This window comes from Hippopotamus amphibius, chromosome 12, assembly GCF_030028045.1.
Source record: "Hippopotamus amphibius kiboko isolate mHipAmp2 chromosome 12, mHipAmp2.hap2, whole genome shotgun sequence".
In the NCBI taxonomy this organism is placed as follows: domain Eukaryota; kingdom Metazoa; phylum Chordata; class Mammalia; order Artiodactyla; family Hippopotamidae; genus Hippopotamus; species Hippopotamus amphibius.
Window position 1 is genome coordinate 96,803,175 of NC_080197.1, and position 18,591 is coordinate 96,821,765.

At 34.2% G+C, this 18,591-nt stretch overlaps 1 long non-coding RNA gene across 1 annotated transcript in view; it reads right to left on the reverse strand.

Moving 5' to 3' along the window:
- Positions 1-444: 444 nt before the first annotated feature.
- LOC130832718 (uncharacterized) overlaps positions 445-18,591 on the reverse strand; it is a 31,305-nt gene continuing 13,158 nt past the window's right edge. Inside the window, exons 2-3 of the long non-coding RNA XR_009048361.1 lie at positions 8,103-8,194; positions 445-533 (exon numbers count right to left, since the gene is read on the reverse strand). This is a non-coding gene — a long non-coding RNA (uncharacterized LOC130832718). The remainder of the gene's footprint in view (positions 534-8,102; positions 8,195-18,591) is intronic.

Sequence of the window (18,591 nt, forward strand, 5' to 3'; positions counted from 1 at the left end):
GAATTAAGTTGGAAGGGTAGTTAGGCTCCAAGTCATGGTGATTCTCATATATACTCAGGTTCATCTCCTTATAAATAACAACCTCAGGTTATAGGAATAACTGAGTGCAAATCATCCTTCTTGCTGTACAATTATATGAGGATGAAGCCTCCAAAGCCTTACATTTTATAGCACAAAAGATTGTTTTGAATATTTGAAGCATTTTCAACTGAGAATTTAAGTCTAAATCTGGATTTAGTGATAGTATGAGAATTTTTCTGTGCTAACTTGTGCTTAATTAATGCTTCTAACTGATCAGTATCAACTTTTAAAACCATAAACACTTCAATTAATCTTTTATTTAACATGACATCTAGAAGAAAATGAAAGAAAACTCAGTAAAGATCTTTATAGCATCTAGACACTTATAGAATAAAAATATGCCATTTGGGCTTCCTAGGTGGTGCAGTGGTTAAGAATCCGCCTACCAATGCAGAGGTCACGAGTTCGATCCCAACTCCAGGAAGATCCCACATGCCGCAGAGCAACTAAGCCTGTGTGCCAAAAAAAAAAAAAATATGCCATTCAATTTTTATAAGCCCCTAGGGAATAAGAAATAACATCTTATTTCTATTTAAGTATATTTACCATATTCTACTGCCAACATTTTTTAAATGAAGGATTTCCTCTCATCACTAAAAGGTACCACTTTAGCTTGCATACTAAAAATCTGTACACGCCATGTGGTTATAAATAATCCCTCAGTGTATCAGTTTAATATTATTTTATATCTTCAAAAAAGTAGGCAGTTTTAACTAACTATGGCAGTGATTTTTAGCCTATTTTTATTGCAAAATATAACACATTCAATAGAGTTTATAGAAAAAGGCAAGTGTTACTACCACACAGGTTAGGAAACAGAACATTGCTGGCAACCTACAAGCCCACCTATGATGCTTTCCAGAGTATATCCTCCTCCCTCTGCCCTAGACTAACCATTATTATGATTTTATAATAATCACTTCCTTGATTTTGTTATGGTTGTTTTTACCACCTGTGTATGCATCCCTCTTTCTGAACTTTACGTAAAGGGATATATACTAATAGTTTTCTTTTGTATCTTAAATCTTTTGCTCAATGTTATAATTATAAGGTTTATCCAGGGACTTCCCTGGTGGTCCAGTTGGTAAGATTCTACCCTCCCAACGCAGGGGGCCCAGGTCCAATCCCTGGTCAGGGAACTAGATCCCACATGCCACAACTAAGAGTTCACATGCCACAACTAAAGATCCTGCATGCAGCAACTAAAGAAAAAAAAGTTCCCACATGCCACAACGAAGATTCTGCAGGCAGCAACGAAGATCCCATGTGTAGCAATTAAGACCTGGAGCAACCAAATAAAGAAATAAATTTTTAAAAAATGTTTATCCACATTTGTGTGTACCTATAATTTGTTCATTTTCATTGCTGAGTAATAGTCCAGTGTAAAAACATAAAGTTTGGGTTTTGTTCTATCATTGATAGACTAAAAAGTATAAATTTCAAGATCTAAGAAAAAATAAAACTGGGAGTGAATCTAATAACTTTATCCAAAGCTCTATTTGACACTGTATTTTTATAAAATAGGAATCTCTCCAGTGCAATATTGTTCGACAGAACTTTCGAAGATGATGGAAATGGCTCAAAAATCACTTTTTCTGTATGTTTTTCTCTCATTTTTCCCTTAAAGTTTTTTTCATCCTATGAGATCTTTTATAAAGTTATCCCATGCATACCTTTGGAAATCAGCTACACTTTATTACTTTCCACAAATTAAAGATGAAAGGCAGGATAGAATACCTCACAGAAAAATTCATTGAGAGTATTGTTAGCCTGATGCTTTGCATGTGAATTCTTAAAACAGCAAAGCATTTGCACCTCATGTGAGAGCATGACTACTGAGCACATTCACTGCATGCTTTGTCCCTGTTAGGCTGTCACCACAGCTGTGCAACAGGTGCACAAACATTTTTTCTTTTTAAAAGCAATTGCAAATAGCCTTGCTGTCTTCACTCACTCAATAGGTGGTCCTGAGCCTTAAACAAAACGAGGAAGTGAGGAAATAGTCTCTTTGTCACTGAATTCTACTTATTTGGTAGGAATGATTACTTTCTAGAATTAACTCAGCAAAATAATTGCCATTTTCTATCACTGCAGAGTTAAGGCACATGATCTACTACTTGGCAAAAGTAAGTGAACAAATGCTCAAAACTTGGGAAGTATTTGTGTAATGTATTATTGAGAGCATTAATCAAACACTGGAGGAAGAAAATGTTATGAACTTAGTGGCAATAAAATAAAACATGTTTGGTTACCTAAAAATGTTAAATTACATATTAACATAGGGTGCAAATATAACAATGGGTTACTCTCTAGTTTTGTTATATAAGGAGGAATTTTGTTATTGATTTATAAAAACACTAAATAATAAATGATCACAGAAAATTCCCAAATTAGTTAATACATCTAGTAAACAAATACCTCCTTACACATGGTCCCTTCCCTGATTAAATCAGAAAAATCTTGGGCAATGCTTGCTATCAGCCTGGCTTGCTCCAATCACTAACAACTAGACGTAACTGGGTAGTAATTGGCAGCTCCTACTAGAAAAAGGTGGTCAGGGGAAAATTTCTACAATAAAAACAAAAAGAATATAGTACGAATATGGTACATTTGCCAAAGGAAAGGAGGTTGAGTGCTGGGTGTACAAAGAAATTTATATAGTAAAAGTTGGGAGTAATACAAAATTTACAACAATTACTTTGTTTATTAGTAACAGCTTATATAGAAAACATGAATGGGAAAATGGATTACTGACTAAAATATGACTTCCAAAACTTTGTGTCTCTACCGATGTGAGTAGCCAAGAATTTCCTGTAACTATAAAATTACATTTCATCTTACTAGAAATTTAATATGATTGATGGCATAAATTAAAATTTAAATTCAAAGCCAAAATTCTTTTGGTGTGAAGATACAAAGTATGAAAAAAGTAAAAAAAAAATCACAAAATATAAAAATGAAGATTTTCAATTTATAGGAAAAGAGCAAAATGGTTTTCTATTTAGGTATCTAGTGTGTCTTACACCCTGTTTCAATTCCACTGAAATATTTGGAAGTCATTCTTACTGAGCTAGCCAATTCCCCTTGTACAGGGTGAATAGAACCACCTAAGCTCTGATTGACTGAGGACAGTGATTTCCAAAACAGGAAACAATCTGCCTGGGCCACAACAAACCTGACACAGCAATTTCCTTTCCTGAATGCATGTATTTGTATTAAACTGGCAAACATTTCTGAACATGGCTTACTAGCTAGAAAACCATGCTCTTGGTAATGTCTCACAGTTTGATAGCATTAAATGAGAGCAAATATGTTTTAAAAATTCTACTTCAACCTAATCTTTTTATCTCACCCTCATTATTTATGAATAATCAAGAAAAATATTTATAGTACAATCTAACTTGAATTTTATCACAAAGAACAAGCAGCCACAGGAATTCTGTATATTTGTTATTAAGTATGTACCAATATTATGAACTGAAATTGATTGTACATTAGGATAGGTAATTCAGAACCTCCAAATCATTGAGCATGAACTGGGTTATTTTCAGGTTAAATTCTCCTTATTCCAAACATGAAGATAAACACTTTAGAGTGATTGACAGATTTTATAAAACAAAAGTGCTCATCAAGCTGAAGGTTTGAGGTAATAAATAATGAGAGTTGAACAGGACAATCTTTTGTTTATTTTTCTATTTATCTCCTCCATTTAAAAAATACACACTTAACAATAACTGAGCTTATACTGAAAGGAAAAATATTTTTAATTATTGAGGAACCCAAATTCAAAATGCCAAGAAAATGATATGTAAACCCTCATAGGTATAGTATCTTCATAAGCAGCCTATATCACAGGATTAAATTTTGTGTTAATTAAAAATTTATCTCAACAGTGTACCTCAACAGTGTATTTTACAGACATAGATACACACACACACACACACACACACACACACACACACACACCCCTAGGCAATAGTTATATATAAGCTATATAACTATTGCATTTGATAGTTTTGATAATTTTTCTCTACTCAAATCTCTTCTTCATCACTCTGATTGATAACATTCAACTATTAAAACATTGAATTCATAATTTTAGAGGTTATTTTATAGAGGATAATTCATTCTGGGATTTGGAAAAAAAACTGTATTATTAAAGTAAATCACATAAGCATTTGTTAATTAAAGGGTATATTTTCTCTCCCTTTCAGCCTCCATGAGGAAACAAACAAAAATCACTAATTACTGAAGAATATGGAAATATTTCCATTTATGTGCCAAGGGGAAATGTATTGAAATTAGAGCCAGATTATTTACGCTAATTATCTAGAAAATTAGACAAAATTAAGTTACCTAATTTGATAAATATTAGGATTTGATAAATATTAGCTAGTTATTTCTAAGCAGAAAAACCCACTCCATAAATATTCAGTGGTTAAGTGATATAGACAAAGAGCTATTGCTGTAGGAAAGCTAGGAGTAAGTGGAGTTGTTAATTAGGTTGACTTTTCATTCTTAAGTAGAATGCCTGGCTTCCCATTTATGCAGTTAAGGTCAATGGGGGATTGTCTGTGAGTGTGCGGATGCATCATATCGAAGTACAGGAAGGTGCTCCTGTCTCTAGGCAGATTCTCACTAAGGTATTGTTGCAACCCCACAGAAGAAGAAATCGGTCAAAGGAAGTATTCTTTCAGTGTCACAAAGAGCTGGTAATCTAGCTTCTTGGCTTCCACATCCAGATTTGCCATTGATTTGCTGATAAAACAGCCCTTAGCTTGGCAGTCTAAAATAAAGGCAGCTTGGTGCAGAAATGCTCTCAGGTTTTGTTTGTTTGTGTTTTTTATACAGTAGAGTTGACTTACATTATTAGTTTCAGGTGTGCAACAGTGATTTGATATTTTAATACATTACACACCATACAGAGTTATTACAATATTATTGACTATTTCCCCTGTGCATTACATTCCAGTATGACTTATTCATTTTATAACTGGTAGTCTGCAGCTTTTAATTCCCTTCACCTATTTCACCCAAAGTAAATATACAGAAATCAGTTTTTATACAATAATAACTATCAGAAAGAGAAATTAAGAAAAAATTCTACTTACAGTTGCATCAAAAAGAATAAAATGCCTAAGAATAAATTTAATCAAAGAGGTTAAAGGCTCATATTCTGAAAACTATAAGACACTGATGAAAGAAACTGAACATGACACAAATAAATGGAAAGATATCCTGTGTTCTTGGATTGGAAGAATTAATATTGTTCAAATGTCTATACTACCTAAAGCAATCTACAGATTCAATGCAACTCCTAATAAAATACCCATGGCATTTTTCACAGAACTAGAACAAGCAATTCTAAAATTTGTAATGGAACAACAAAAGACCTTGAATATCCAAAGCAATCTTGAGAAAGAAGGAGAAAGCTGGAGGTATCACACTGCCTGATTTCAAACTATATTATAAAGCTATAGTCATCAAAATCCTATGGTATTTGCACAAACATAGACACATAGAGGAATGGAAAAGAATAGGGAGCCCAGAAATAAACCCATGCTCATATCGTCAATTAATTTATGACAAAGTTAGCAAATTTAATTAATCTTCTTAAGGAGCTCCAAATCCTGGCTATGTGGCTAAGGGAAAAGTACATAATTAAGAATTTTGGTCTTCCAGAGAGGGAAAGCACTAGGCTAAAAAGTCTTACCATAATGAGCACATGCCAGAAATGTGATAGCCAAGTGTTACATATAGAAGTTTAAATAGAAGATAAAATAGCCTAGAAAGAAATATTGAGAAAATATGGCCACCTAATGCTCAGCATTAGTTTTGGTCCTTTGAAATGTGAGTATCTTTAAATACCCCAAAACTTAGAAGGCAGGGATGACTTATTGTATAAAGGGCAATAATATAAGTAGTGTCACTTATTCAGAACCAACTGTATTTTAGGTATTATCTGGATGCAGATTACACATATTACTTTATATTCATACACCTTGAAAAGTAGGAATTATTGCCTTCTAAAGATTAGTAAACTGTGGCATTGCAAGATTCCTTAATTTTCCCGCAGTGACATAGCTATTAAGTGGCAGAGTCAGCATTTAAACCCAGGTCTATTCTGACTCCCAACTCCAGAGTTGTCACTCTAAGTTATAAGGGGTTGGTGTAGTCTGGGTCTTTGATACTATTCTAAGAGGAAGAGTTGTTTGATAATGGTAATAAAGAAGACAGATAATTCCCTGGATGTTTTAGCCCATGAGATTTTTGTCCCTTGGGCAGAGGAGTGAACAAGAATGCTGTTCATAAGTGAAAAGCCCTATAGAATCCTGAGAGAAACAGAGTCATTTCAGGGGCTGTGCTCCCTAAAGCAGTTAAGGGCATGTGACCCTTATGAATTTCATGCCATGAGAATCACATGGAAGATATTCAACTCTTTATGAACAATATTAAGAATTTTAATGGCTAAGTTCTTACAGACTGCTTAAGAGAAATGAAATTATAACTTCAAATTATATTTGCATTGCTGATATAGTCACTGGAAAAGAATGGGATTGTTAGTTTACTACACAATGAAACAGTTACCTGTGATGTTGTAAAAACATAGATATTCATTCGTGTCCATATGTTTTATGCCTAAGTCTTACTTTAAAATATAGGTCCTAGGCTACATTCCCCAAGTCAGTAACTGACATTTCACTGAGTGGCACTAATTTCACTTAGTTTTAGTATTTTAAAGAACTTAAATGTAATAAATTTTTATCAAATAACAGTTTATCTGGAAGAGAGAAATTCTAATTTTTTTTACATATTTTAAAAACTGGTTAGATACTATATCATCAAAAACATAAATATGAAATTGAAGAACTTTCTCATGTGAAAGCAATTGCTTGGAAAATACATCCTTAATTATATTACAGAAGGAACAGAAGTGATATAAATAAACTCACTCATTTTTACATTAAATAAATATGAATCAATGTCAGGGAGTGAAAAGAATAGAAAACCTGGGCTTTAATTCCAGTTCTTCCACCAACTAGATCCTGGATAAGTTTCAAAAACAAGAGGGTTGGACTTGGTGATCTCAAATGTTTTGTACAGCTCAAAGAGTCAAAGTGTCTCAATTTCCTAAGACTAAGATAAGTAGCTTACAAAATATTTTTTCAAGCAAGAGTAGAATCATTAGTGCTTGAGTCATTGAAACATTCACTGGACAAGCTACCATATGAGAAGATCCTTTCTTGGCTCCGTGTGTACAGCATGATGTAATGTTTTAATAGGCCCCACCTTAGTCTGGTAGAATCACTTTATCAGTTGAGTTCTGGGCTGACAGCTCTAAGAGGGCACTCAAAGTGGACTATATATAAGATTTAAAATTCTTTTATTATGCTGCATAAGGAATTCAGAAAAACCAGTATTCCAATTGTATTAAGAACTTAAAAATATCACTATCTCCACTTATGGCACTTATTATGTGCTGTGTAAAACATGCTGTTGTGCAGAGAAAGGTTTATTTGGCAAGAAATTCACAATCAGTGAGTGGGGGAGAAATTCTACTGAACTTACAAGTCTTAATATCATCATGCATTTACACAGTGAGTTTCTTTAAGGAAACTTTCTTGAAACTTCTTCCAAGTAATGTGGAAAGACTGGCATCTAGCCGTGGTGGAAGACTCATATGTGATAATTTTCTTTGTGGGTGGGGGAAACTGCTTTGCTACAAAAACAATTGGAATAATCCCTGAATGTAATAATAGGGTGAAATAAAGTAAATAAACACATTTCTCTGGCACTCCCTCCTCTTCCTTCCTGACCATCTCTTACTTTACCTATATTGCTTTTAAAACTAGGAAGTATGTGCAAGTGAAAACAGGTAACAGACATGCAAGTATCCTTGCTTGGCTTTTGCTCAAATTTAAGTTTTCTCACTTTGATGTTATAAGTCAATTTCCCTAGCTTTAAAGATTTGGGGATTTAACTTTTAGTTTAGAAGTATAGATCAGGCAATCAGCACTTACGTTTCAATAGGCCAAGCGTATCGTTTCCTCCCTACGCTGCTGCATCCACGAGATGAGGAAAAGTGAAGAATATTTAGTCTTTACATTTCTCCCTGTAGATCAAAACATAGTTCAGTTCAACAAGCATGTACCAAATACTATGCTAGGTACGAAGCTTAAAAAATAATGATTACTGCTCTCATGGAACTTATAAACAGATATATATAGTAGTAGTAATAATGATAATGCCTAATATTTATTGAGTGATTCCTATGGTGCCAAGCAGCACTAAATGTTTTAGATTAATTATCTCATTTATCACCCCCTATAGCCTTCTGGGATAGGAATTAATACTAACCCTATTTTACAGATGAGGAAATCCAACATTGGGAGAGGTTTAGTAACATGCCTAAGGTCACACTTGAAATGAGTAACAAAGCTATCTTCAAATTTTGTTCTATAAACTCTGGACCCTCATCCCCTGAATCATTAACTTAAAGCCATCTAACAAGAGAGGGAAGCACATCTAACAAGAAAGGGAAGAGAAGCAAAGACACTTCACAGAGGGACTCTGCAATAAGCCATGGCTCTGGAGATGTCCTGTTAATTCTATAGAAGAAGCAGTGAAGGAAAGGTAAAGGCAGTTTATAAATTCTAGGCCTTCATATAGAATCAGACCAAGCTTTGATCAAAAAATAATGTATTCTTTCCCTTCACTTCATTCTCTAATTTAGATATTTACAAAGCTCAGGATGAAATGCTCAGAGTTCAACAGGGAAGAACATAGCCCCTGTCTTCATAAATCTTAATTCTGGCAATACATACATAATCCAAAAACTTCAGATTTCCAGAAATTTGTAAAAGCAAAAGCAAAACAGAAACAAACCAACAGGGACTTCCCAGGTGGCACAGTGGTTAAGAATCCACCTGCCAATGCAGGGGACACAGGTTTGAGCCCTGGTCCGAAGATCCCACATGCTGTGAAGCAACTAAGCCCAAACGCCACAACTACTGAGCCCTCGCTCTGGAGCCCACGAGCCACAACTACTGAAACCTGTGCACCTAGAGCCCATGCTCCGAAACAACAGAAGCCACTGAACTGAGAAGCTCACGCACAGCAATGAAGACTAGCCCCTGCTCACCACGACTAGAGAAAGCCTGCACGCAGCAACAAAGACCCAAAACAGCCATAAAGAAATAAAAAAAAAATTTTTAAAAACCAACAAAACCCTGCAAATATCCAGGCAAAATAATTCTTTTTTTTTTTTTTGACTCTGCTGCTATTTTATTTATTTATTTATTTTAAATAATTCTTTTTTTAATGTATATTTTATTTTTTTAATTGAACTGTAATTGATGTACAATGTGTTAATTTTAGGTGTACAGCGGAGTGATTCATATATACATGTATATTACGTATATGTTTTATATATATATATATAAAATTCTTCAGATTCTTTTCCATTATAGGTTATTACAAAATATTGAGTCTAGTTCCCTGTGCTATACAGTAGGTCCTTATTAGTTATCGATTTTAGATACAGTAATGTGTATATGTTAACCCTAATCTCCTAATTTATCCATCTCTCCCCTTCCCTTTTGGTAACCATAAGCTTGTTTTCTATGTCTGTGAGCCTATTTCTGTTTTGTAAATAAGTTCTTTTTTTTTCAGATTCCACATATAGATGATATCATATGATATGTGTCTTTCTTTGGCTTACTTCACTTAGTATGATAATCTTTAGGTCCATCCATATTGCTGTAAATGGCATTATTTCATTCTTTTTTATGACTGAGTAATATTCCACTGTGTATATATACCACATCTTCTTTATCTATTCATCTGTTGATGGGCATTTGGGCTGTTTTCTTTTTTTTTTTTATTGGAATATAATTGCTTTACACTCTTGTATTAGTTTTTGAGGTACACCAAGGTCAATCATCTGTATTTATACACATATCCCCGTATCCCCTCCCTCCCTCGACTCCCCCCCACCTTCCCCGTCCCAGTCCTCCAAGGCATCAACCATCCTCGAGTTGAACTCCCTTTGTTATACAGCAACTTCCCTGTCTTGGCTATTGTAAATAGTGCTGCAATAAATATTGGGGCATATGTATTTTTTTTAAATAAATTTATTTATTTATTTTATTGGCTGTGTTGGGTCTTTTTCACTGTGCGCGGGCTTTCTTTAGTCGCGGTGAGTGGGGGCTACTCTTCATTGTGGTGTGTGGGCTCCTCATTGCTATGGCTTCTCTTGTTGTGGAGCATGGGCTCTGGGCGCTTGGGCTTCAGTAGTTGCAGCACATGGGCTCAATAGTTGTGGCTCGGGGCTTCCTAGGTGGCGCAGTGGTTGAGAATCTGCCTGCCCATGCAGGGGACACAGGTTCGATCCCTGCTCCAGGAAGATCCCACATGCCACGGAGCAACTAAGCCCGTGCGCAAAAAAAAAAAAAAAAAAAAAAAATAGTTGTGGCTCATGGGCTCTAAAGCACAGCCTCAATAGTTGTGGCTCACGGGCTTAGTTGTTCCACGGCATGTGGGATCTTCCTGGAGCAGGGATCGAACCCGTGTCCCCTGCATTGGCAGGCAGATTCTTAACCACTGCACCACCTAGGAAGTGGGGCACATGTATCTTTTTGAATTATGGTTTTTTCCAGGTATATGCTGAGGAGTGGCATTGCAGGATCATATGGCAGCTCTGTTTTTAGTTTTTGAAGGACCCTCCATACTGTTCTCCATAGTGGTTTTACCAATTTATATTCCCACCAATAGTGTAGGAGCATCCCTTTTTTTCCACACCCTGTAGTTTTGATTTGCATTTCTCTAATAATTAGCAATGTTGAGCATTTTGTTTTTTGTGGAGGCATAATAACTCTTGTTGCTATCTTTAGAATATATTTTTATTAGAGTGTTCAAGCTCTTTGGAGAAAAGATATAGAGAATGTAGCTATATAGCAAAATGAAGAGGTGAATTGAGCTATATCTCAATACAGCTTAACAGATTTTATAGTTTTAAAATAATATGTAATTAAGGAAGATATTGGAATTTAGTCAAAGAAAAACTTTTTTTTAATTTCTGCAAACTATAATTTTTAAAAATTCTGTCTGCTACAAGATTTTCAAGGGATATCAACACTTTACTCAGAAGAATCTATTTTATGGGAAAACCTTGACAGTGAGAAAATTTTTTTTGAGATGAGACACTAAAAGGCTTGGTAATTCAAGAAAGGATATTTAGAATCAAGAACCAAAAACAAAAATAGAAAAGACCTATGAAAACAGTTTTTTATTATTATTTGCAACAGAATAGATACAGTTTTATTTTTATGACTCCATTTAATGAGTGTTTTGTAAAGACTAGAGAAGAAAATTCAATTTTAACTATAGTTGTGAAGTTCACTAAAGTATTATTTAATATTTGGCTTGAGTTCAATTTGCTTTATTTTTTTTTATTATGCCGATAACCAAGTGTAACTGATGAACTATCTTTTATTGCACACTGACCACTTTGGGATGTATAAAAAGAATATATATTCTTTTACAATTAATGAATAATGAGGTATGGCTATAAGGCTTATTTTTCTTAAATGACCCTATCAAAACACAAACATTCTAGTACTCATTATTCTCTTTCACATCATCACTGTATATTATCAAGCTTGATTATTGGTCTATTGAGGTCACTGTGACAAATAATGTTAGAAATGCTTATTTGAAAACAGCCTTCCAATTCTGAATTGCATTTTTCAAAATTTACTATTTGTCAAACTTCACCCTTGAAGGTGGGTTTAATTTCTGGAGTAAAGCCAAAATCATTGAGCCAAGTCTTGTAAACAAGAAGGATTACTTGTAATTCAAAATGAGCTACGTCTTTAAAATAATAAGACTAATTCTGATATGAGGCTAAGGAAAGTGGAGGAATGATGATAGGAGAGGCATGTTGCAACAATGATTTGCTTGGGTAACAATGTTAAGTGATTGATCAGCTAGATTACCAACCAAGAGTAAAAGAGGTTTGAGTAACATGTTCATGGTGGACTCAGTAGAATAAATAGAACACATAGTTGAGCATTTATTTGAGGATATATTCACCTAGGTGCGGCTTGTCAGGGCTGGACTAACCAAAACAAGTTTTATAGTGGAACAGAGAGCAAAGAGAAGTGTAAGGGATTAAGGTGGTGAAGAGGAAAGTTCTGTGTATTTTGAGATTAATGAATGATGTAAATTTCATTTTTTTCTGAAAAGTATGAGACCAAAAGCTTCCTGGTAAAATTGAAATAGACATTTTACTCAATTATATATGTTAAATGATGAGGAGAAGTAAAGGATGGCACTGTTCTTTCTCCCCCCTATTTAACCTTTGCTATTATATTGAGTCACAAAATAAGTAATTAAAACAATTGTTCATAAGCATCATTCAACTATTCCCCACTGTCTTCCCTTTTGAAACTAGCACTTCTGTCCAAACTACTACTTATAGTGTCCTTTGACAAGAATTTTAAAGAAACATATATTTGCATTCATCAATTTAAAATACATACTTGAGGGACTTCCCTGGCCATCCAGTGGTTAAGACTTTGCCTTCCAATGCAGGGCGTGTGGGTGTGATTCCTGGTGGGGAACTAAGATCCCACATGCCTCACAGCCAAGAAAACAAACACATAAAACAGAAGCAATATTGTAAGAAATTCAATAAAGGCTTTAAAAAGGGTCCACATCAAAACAAATCTTAAAAAAAAAATTTAAAAATAATAAAAATACATACTTGAGATATATTTGGAATGATAATACCTTAAATTAGCATAGCACTTTGAAGATTTCAAATTATTTTCCTATTTCTGTGGCATACTACCAGGAAAGGTGTATCAGTCAAGGTTCCCCTGAGAAACATACTAATAAAATATAGATAGGTAGGATAGATGATGATAGATGATAGATAGATAGATAGATGATAGATAGATAATAGATGATAGATAGATATAGATTGATTTTAAGGACATGGCTTACACAATTATGAGGACTGCCAAGCCTGAAATTTGTAGGACAGTCTTTTTATGTCTTGAGGTAAAATTCTTTCTTTTCAGGGAAACCTTGGTCTTCAAGGCCTTTAATTTAAGACTGGATAAGGCCACACACATAGTCAAGGGTAATCTCCTTTACTTAAAGATAACTGCTTGTAAATGCTGGTCAAATCTACAGAATACTCTCTTGGGCTTTTTACTCATTTGTTATGTGAGGAAACCAAGACTAAGTAAAGTCAAGCAACCCAAGTAAATCATGTAGGAATTGACAGAAGCTGGATTAGATTTCATACTCTACCTCCTAGGTTAGGGTTTCACCATTCCACTATACCACCATCCTCAAATGTTTTTACCAAGGCTCATAGCTCTTAGTGTTTAGCAGGGAACTTATTTCCTCAATCACAATGACTTTTAAAAAAATTGAAGTATAGTTGATTTACAATGTTGCCTTAGTTTCAGGCATACAGCAAAGTGATTCAGTTCTATATAATATTTTTTTTTCCAGATTCCTTTCCCTTACAGGTTATTACAAAATATTGAGTATAGTTCCCTGTGCTATACAGTAGGTCCTTGTTGGTTATCTATTTTATCTAAAGTAGTGTATTTATGTTAATCCCAAACTCCTAATTTATCCCTTCCCTTACTTCCCCTTGGGTAATCATAAGTTTGTTTTCTCTATCTATGGGTTTACTTCTGTTTTTTATATATATAAGTTCATTAATATCATTTTTTTTTAGATTCCACATATAAGCAATATCATATGATATTTGTCTTTCTCTCTCTGGCTTATTTCACTTAGTATGACAATCTCTAGATCCATCCATGTTGCTGCACATAGCATTATTTCATTCTTTTTTATGGCTGAGTAATATTCCCTTGTGTATACATATCTTCTCTATCCATTCATCTGTCAATGGACATTTAGGTTGCTTCTGTGTCTTGGCTATTGTAAATAGTGCTGCAATAAATATTGAAGTGCATGTAACTTTTTGAATTATGGCTTTCTCCAGATATATGCTGAGGAGTGGCATTGCAGGATCATATGGTAGCTCTATATTTAGTTTTTGAAGGTACTCCATACTTTTCTCCATAGTGGTTGTATCAATTTACATTCCCACCAACAGTGTAGGAGGGTTCCCTTTTCTCCACACCCTCCCCAGCATTTATTATTTGTAGACTTTTTGATGATGGTGATAATGACTGGTGTGAGGTGATACTTCACTGTTGTTTTGATTTGCATTTCTCTGATAATTAGCAATGTTGAGCATCTTTTCATGTGTTTTCTGGCTATCTGTATGTCTTCTTTGGAGAAATGTCTATTTAGAACTACTGCCCATTTTTGATTGAGTTGTTTGTTTGTTTGTTTTACATTGAGATATACGAACTGTTTGTATATTTTGGAAATTAATCCCCTGTCAGTTGCATCATTTGCAAATATTTTCTCCCATTCTGTAGGTTGTCTTTCCATTTTGTTTATGGGTTTTGTTTGTTTGTTTTGCTGTTCAAAAGCTTTTAAGTTTAATTAGGTCCCACTTGTTTATTTTTGTTTTTATTTTCATTACTCAAAAAGACAAATTTGAAAAGATATTGCTGCAGTTTATGTCAAAGAGTGTTCTGCCTATATTTTCTTCTAGGAGTTTTATAGTATCTGGCCTTATGTTTAGGTCTTTAATCCATTTAATAAATATCATCTATGAGAAATCAACAGCTAACATCATACCCAATTGTGAAAAGCTGAAGGCATTTCCTCTAAGGTCAGGAACAAGACAAGGATGCCCATTGTCACCACTTTTATTCAACATAGTTTTGGAAGTCTTAGCTACAGCAATCAGAGAAGAAAAAGAAATTAAGGGAATCCAAAATGGAAAGGAATAAATAAAACTGTCACTGTTTGCAGATGACATGAAACTATACACAGAAAAATCTTTACAATGCTACCAGAAAACTACTAGAGCTCATCAATGAAATCAGTAAAGCTGCAGGATACAAAATTAATACACAAAAATCTGTTACATTTCTATACAGTAACAATGAAAGATCAGATAGAGAAATTAAAGAAACAATCCCGTTTACCATGTTATCAAAAAGAATAAATTATCTAAGAATAAACCTACCAAAGGAGGCAAAAGACCTGAACTCCAAAAGCTATAAGGCCGTGATGAAAGAAACTGAATATGACACAAACGGATGGAAAGACATCCTGAATTTTTAGACTGGTAAAATCAGTATTGTCTAAATGACTATACTGGGCTTCCTAGGTGGCACAGTGGTTGAGAATCTGCCTGCCAATGCTGGGGACACGGGTTTGATCCCTACTCCAGGAAGATCCCACATGCCGCGGAGCAACTAAGCCCATGCGCCACAACTATTGAGCCTGCGCTCTACAGCCTGTGAGCCACAACTATTGAGCCCATGTGCTGCAACAGCTGAAGCCCACGTGCCTAGACTCCGTGCTCCTCAACAAGAGAAGCCACCACGATGAGGAGTCCACGCACCACAATGAAGAGTAGCCCCCACTGGCTGCAACTAGAGAAAGCCTGTGTGCAACAACCAAGACCCAACACAGCCAATAAATAAGTAAATAAATAAATTTTATAAAAAAAATAAGACTGAACCAGGAAGAAATAGAAAATATGAACAGACAAATTACCATTAATGAAATTGAATTCGTAATAAAACAAATCCTTCAAAAGTCCAAGAACAGACTGCTTCACAGGTGAATTTTAGCAAATTTTTAGAAAAGAATAGACTCTCATTCTTCTCAATCTATTAAAAAAACTTGCAGAGGAGAGAATGCTTCCAAACTCATTCTATAAAGCCAGTTACCTTGATGCCAAAACCAGAGAAAAATATCACAAAAAAAGAAAATTACAGAGCAATTGAGTATAGGTGGAACATACCTTAACGTTATAAAGGCCATATACGATAAGCCCACCACTAGCATCGTACTAAATGAATGCATTTCCCCTAAGATCATGAAGAAGACAAGGATGCCCACCCTTGCCACTTTTATTCAGCATAGTATTGGAAGTCCTAGCGACAACAGACAAGAAAAAGAAATCAAAGAACTCCAAATGGAAAGGAAGAAGTAAAACTGTCACTGTTTGCAGAGGATATGATATGTCATAGAAAATATACATAGATATACATAGAAAATCCTCAGGATGCCACACACACACACAAATTACTTGAGCTGATCAATGAATTCAGTAAAGTTGCAGGGTCTAAAATTAATATACAGAAATCGGTTGCATTTTGATATACTAAGAATGAACTATCAGAATGATAAATTAAGAAAATGAGCCCATTTACAATTTTATTAAAAAAAATAATAAAATACCTAGGAATAATTCTAACTAAGGAAGTAAAAGACCTGTACTCAGAAAACAAGATGCTGTTGAAAGAAATTGAAGAGGACACAAACAGATGGAAAGATATACTTTGTTCATGGGTTGGAAGAATTAATATTGTTAAAATGACCACACTACTCAAGGCAATCTACAGAGTGAGTGCAATCCCTATTAAAATAGCAATGGCATTTTTCACAGAACTAGAACAAATGCATCTAAAATTTGTATGGAAACACAAATTGTCCCCAAATAGCCAAAACAATCTCGAGAAAGAAGAAGAAAGCTGGAGGTGTCATGCTCACTGATTTCAAACTATACTTCATAGCTACAGTAATCAATACAGCATAGTACTGGCACAAACAAGATACATAGATCAATGGCACAGAACACAGAGCCCAGAAATGAACCCAAATTTATATACTCAATTAATCTATAACAAAGGAGGCAAGAGTATACAATGGGATGAAGACAGCCTCTTTAATAAACAGTGTTGGGACAATTGGACAGCTACATCCAAAAGAATCAAATGGGACTACTCTCTCACACCATGCACAAAATCAAATTCATAATGGATTAAAGACTTAAATGGAAGGCCCCAAACTGTAAAACTCCTAGAAGAAAACATAGGCAGTATGTTCTTTGACATCAGTCTTAGTAATATATTTTTGGATATGTCTCTTCAGGCAAGGAAATCAAAAGCAAAAAACAAAAACAACAATAACAAATGGAATTTCATCTAACTAAAAAGCTTTTGCACAGCGAAGGAAATCACCAACAAAATGAAAAGTCTGTCTACAGAATGGGAGGAGATATTTGCAAACGACATATCTGATAAGGGGTTAATACCCTAAATATATTGGGTTGGCCAAAAGGTTCATTCGGTTTTTTCCATAAGATGGCTCTAGTAGCACTTGGTTGTCTTTAACTTCATTTGAAACAATTTTGTTAGATTGTATGTGGCAGCCGTCCTATCAGTGTGCATTTAAAAAAGACATCAAAATTGGTAAATTTTTGTGTAGCCATTTTAATATTGAAGATGGAAGAAAAAAAGCAACACTTTCTGCCTATTATGCTTTATTATTTCAAGAAAGGTAAAAACACAACTGAAATGCAAAAAAATATTTGTGCAGTGTATGGAGAAGGTGCTGTGACTGATCAAACATGTTAAAAGTGGTTTGCAAAGTTTCATGCTGGAGATTTCTTGCTGGATGATGCTCCACAGTCGGGTAGACCTGTTGGCGTTGATAGTGATCAAATAGAGGCATTAACTGAGAACAATCAATGTTATACCATGTGGGAGATAGCCAACATACTCAAAATATCCAAATCAAGCACTGAAAATCATTTGCACCAGCTTGGTCGTGTGAATCGCTTTGATGTTTGGGTTCCACATAAGTTAAGCGAAAAAAAATCTTCTTGACCGTATTCTGCATGCGATTCCTACTTAAACGTAATGAAAATGTCCTGTTTTTAAAACAAATTGTGATGGTGGATGGAAAAATAGAGCTTTGTCTATTTTACATATATTCCAATTTTTTGCCATAAGGTTTTTAGAATATTTAAAATATCTGCCATTTTTATTTTGTTCATTTAGTCATTCCTAATATTTTTGTTGTGACCTTTATGTTTTTTATGAGTTTGTCAATTGTATTAATCATCCTAATTTTTTGTTTACACTCTATTTTGTTTTCTATCTTCATTTGTGTCTGCTCTTTCCTTTATTACAGCCTTTCTTTCACTTTAAGTTCATCGTGTTGATCTTTCTTCTAACTTAAGTTAGAACTGCTTATTGAAATGCTTATTTCATCAATTTTCAACTTTATTTTCATAAAAACTTAAGGCTATAAGTTTACTTCCACAAGTTCTGAAAAGTAATATTTATATTATTTTTTTCTGTTTTAATTATAATATTTCCAAATTTGCATTAGAACTGTCTTAATTTCTAAAAGTTTGGAATTATTTTAATTATGTTTTTGTTATTTTCAACTTAATTGCATCATAATTAGAGAATGTGGCATAAGAACTTAAGTCTACCTTCGTTTTCTGAAATGCCAATAATTACACATTTTATTATTTCTTTAGCTTTAATTACGTTTACTTTTTTCCATTGCTTATCATTCTTCTTGCATCTCATACAC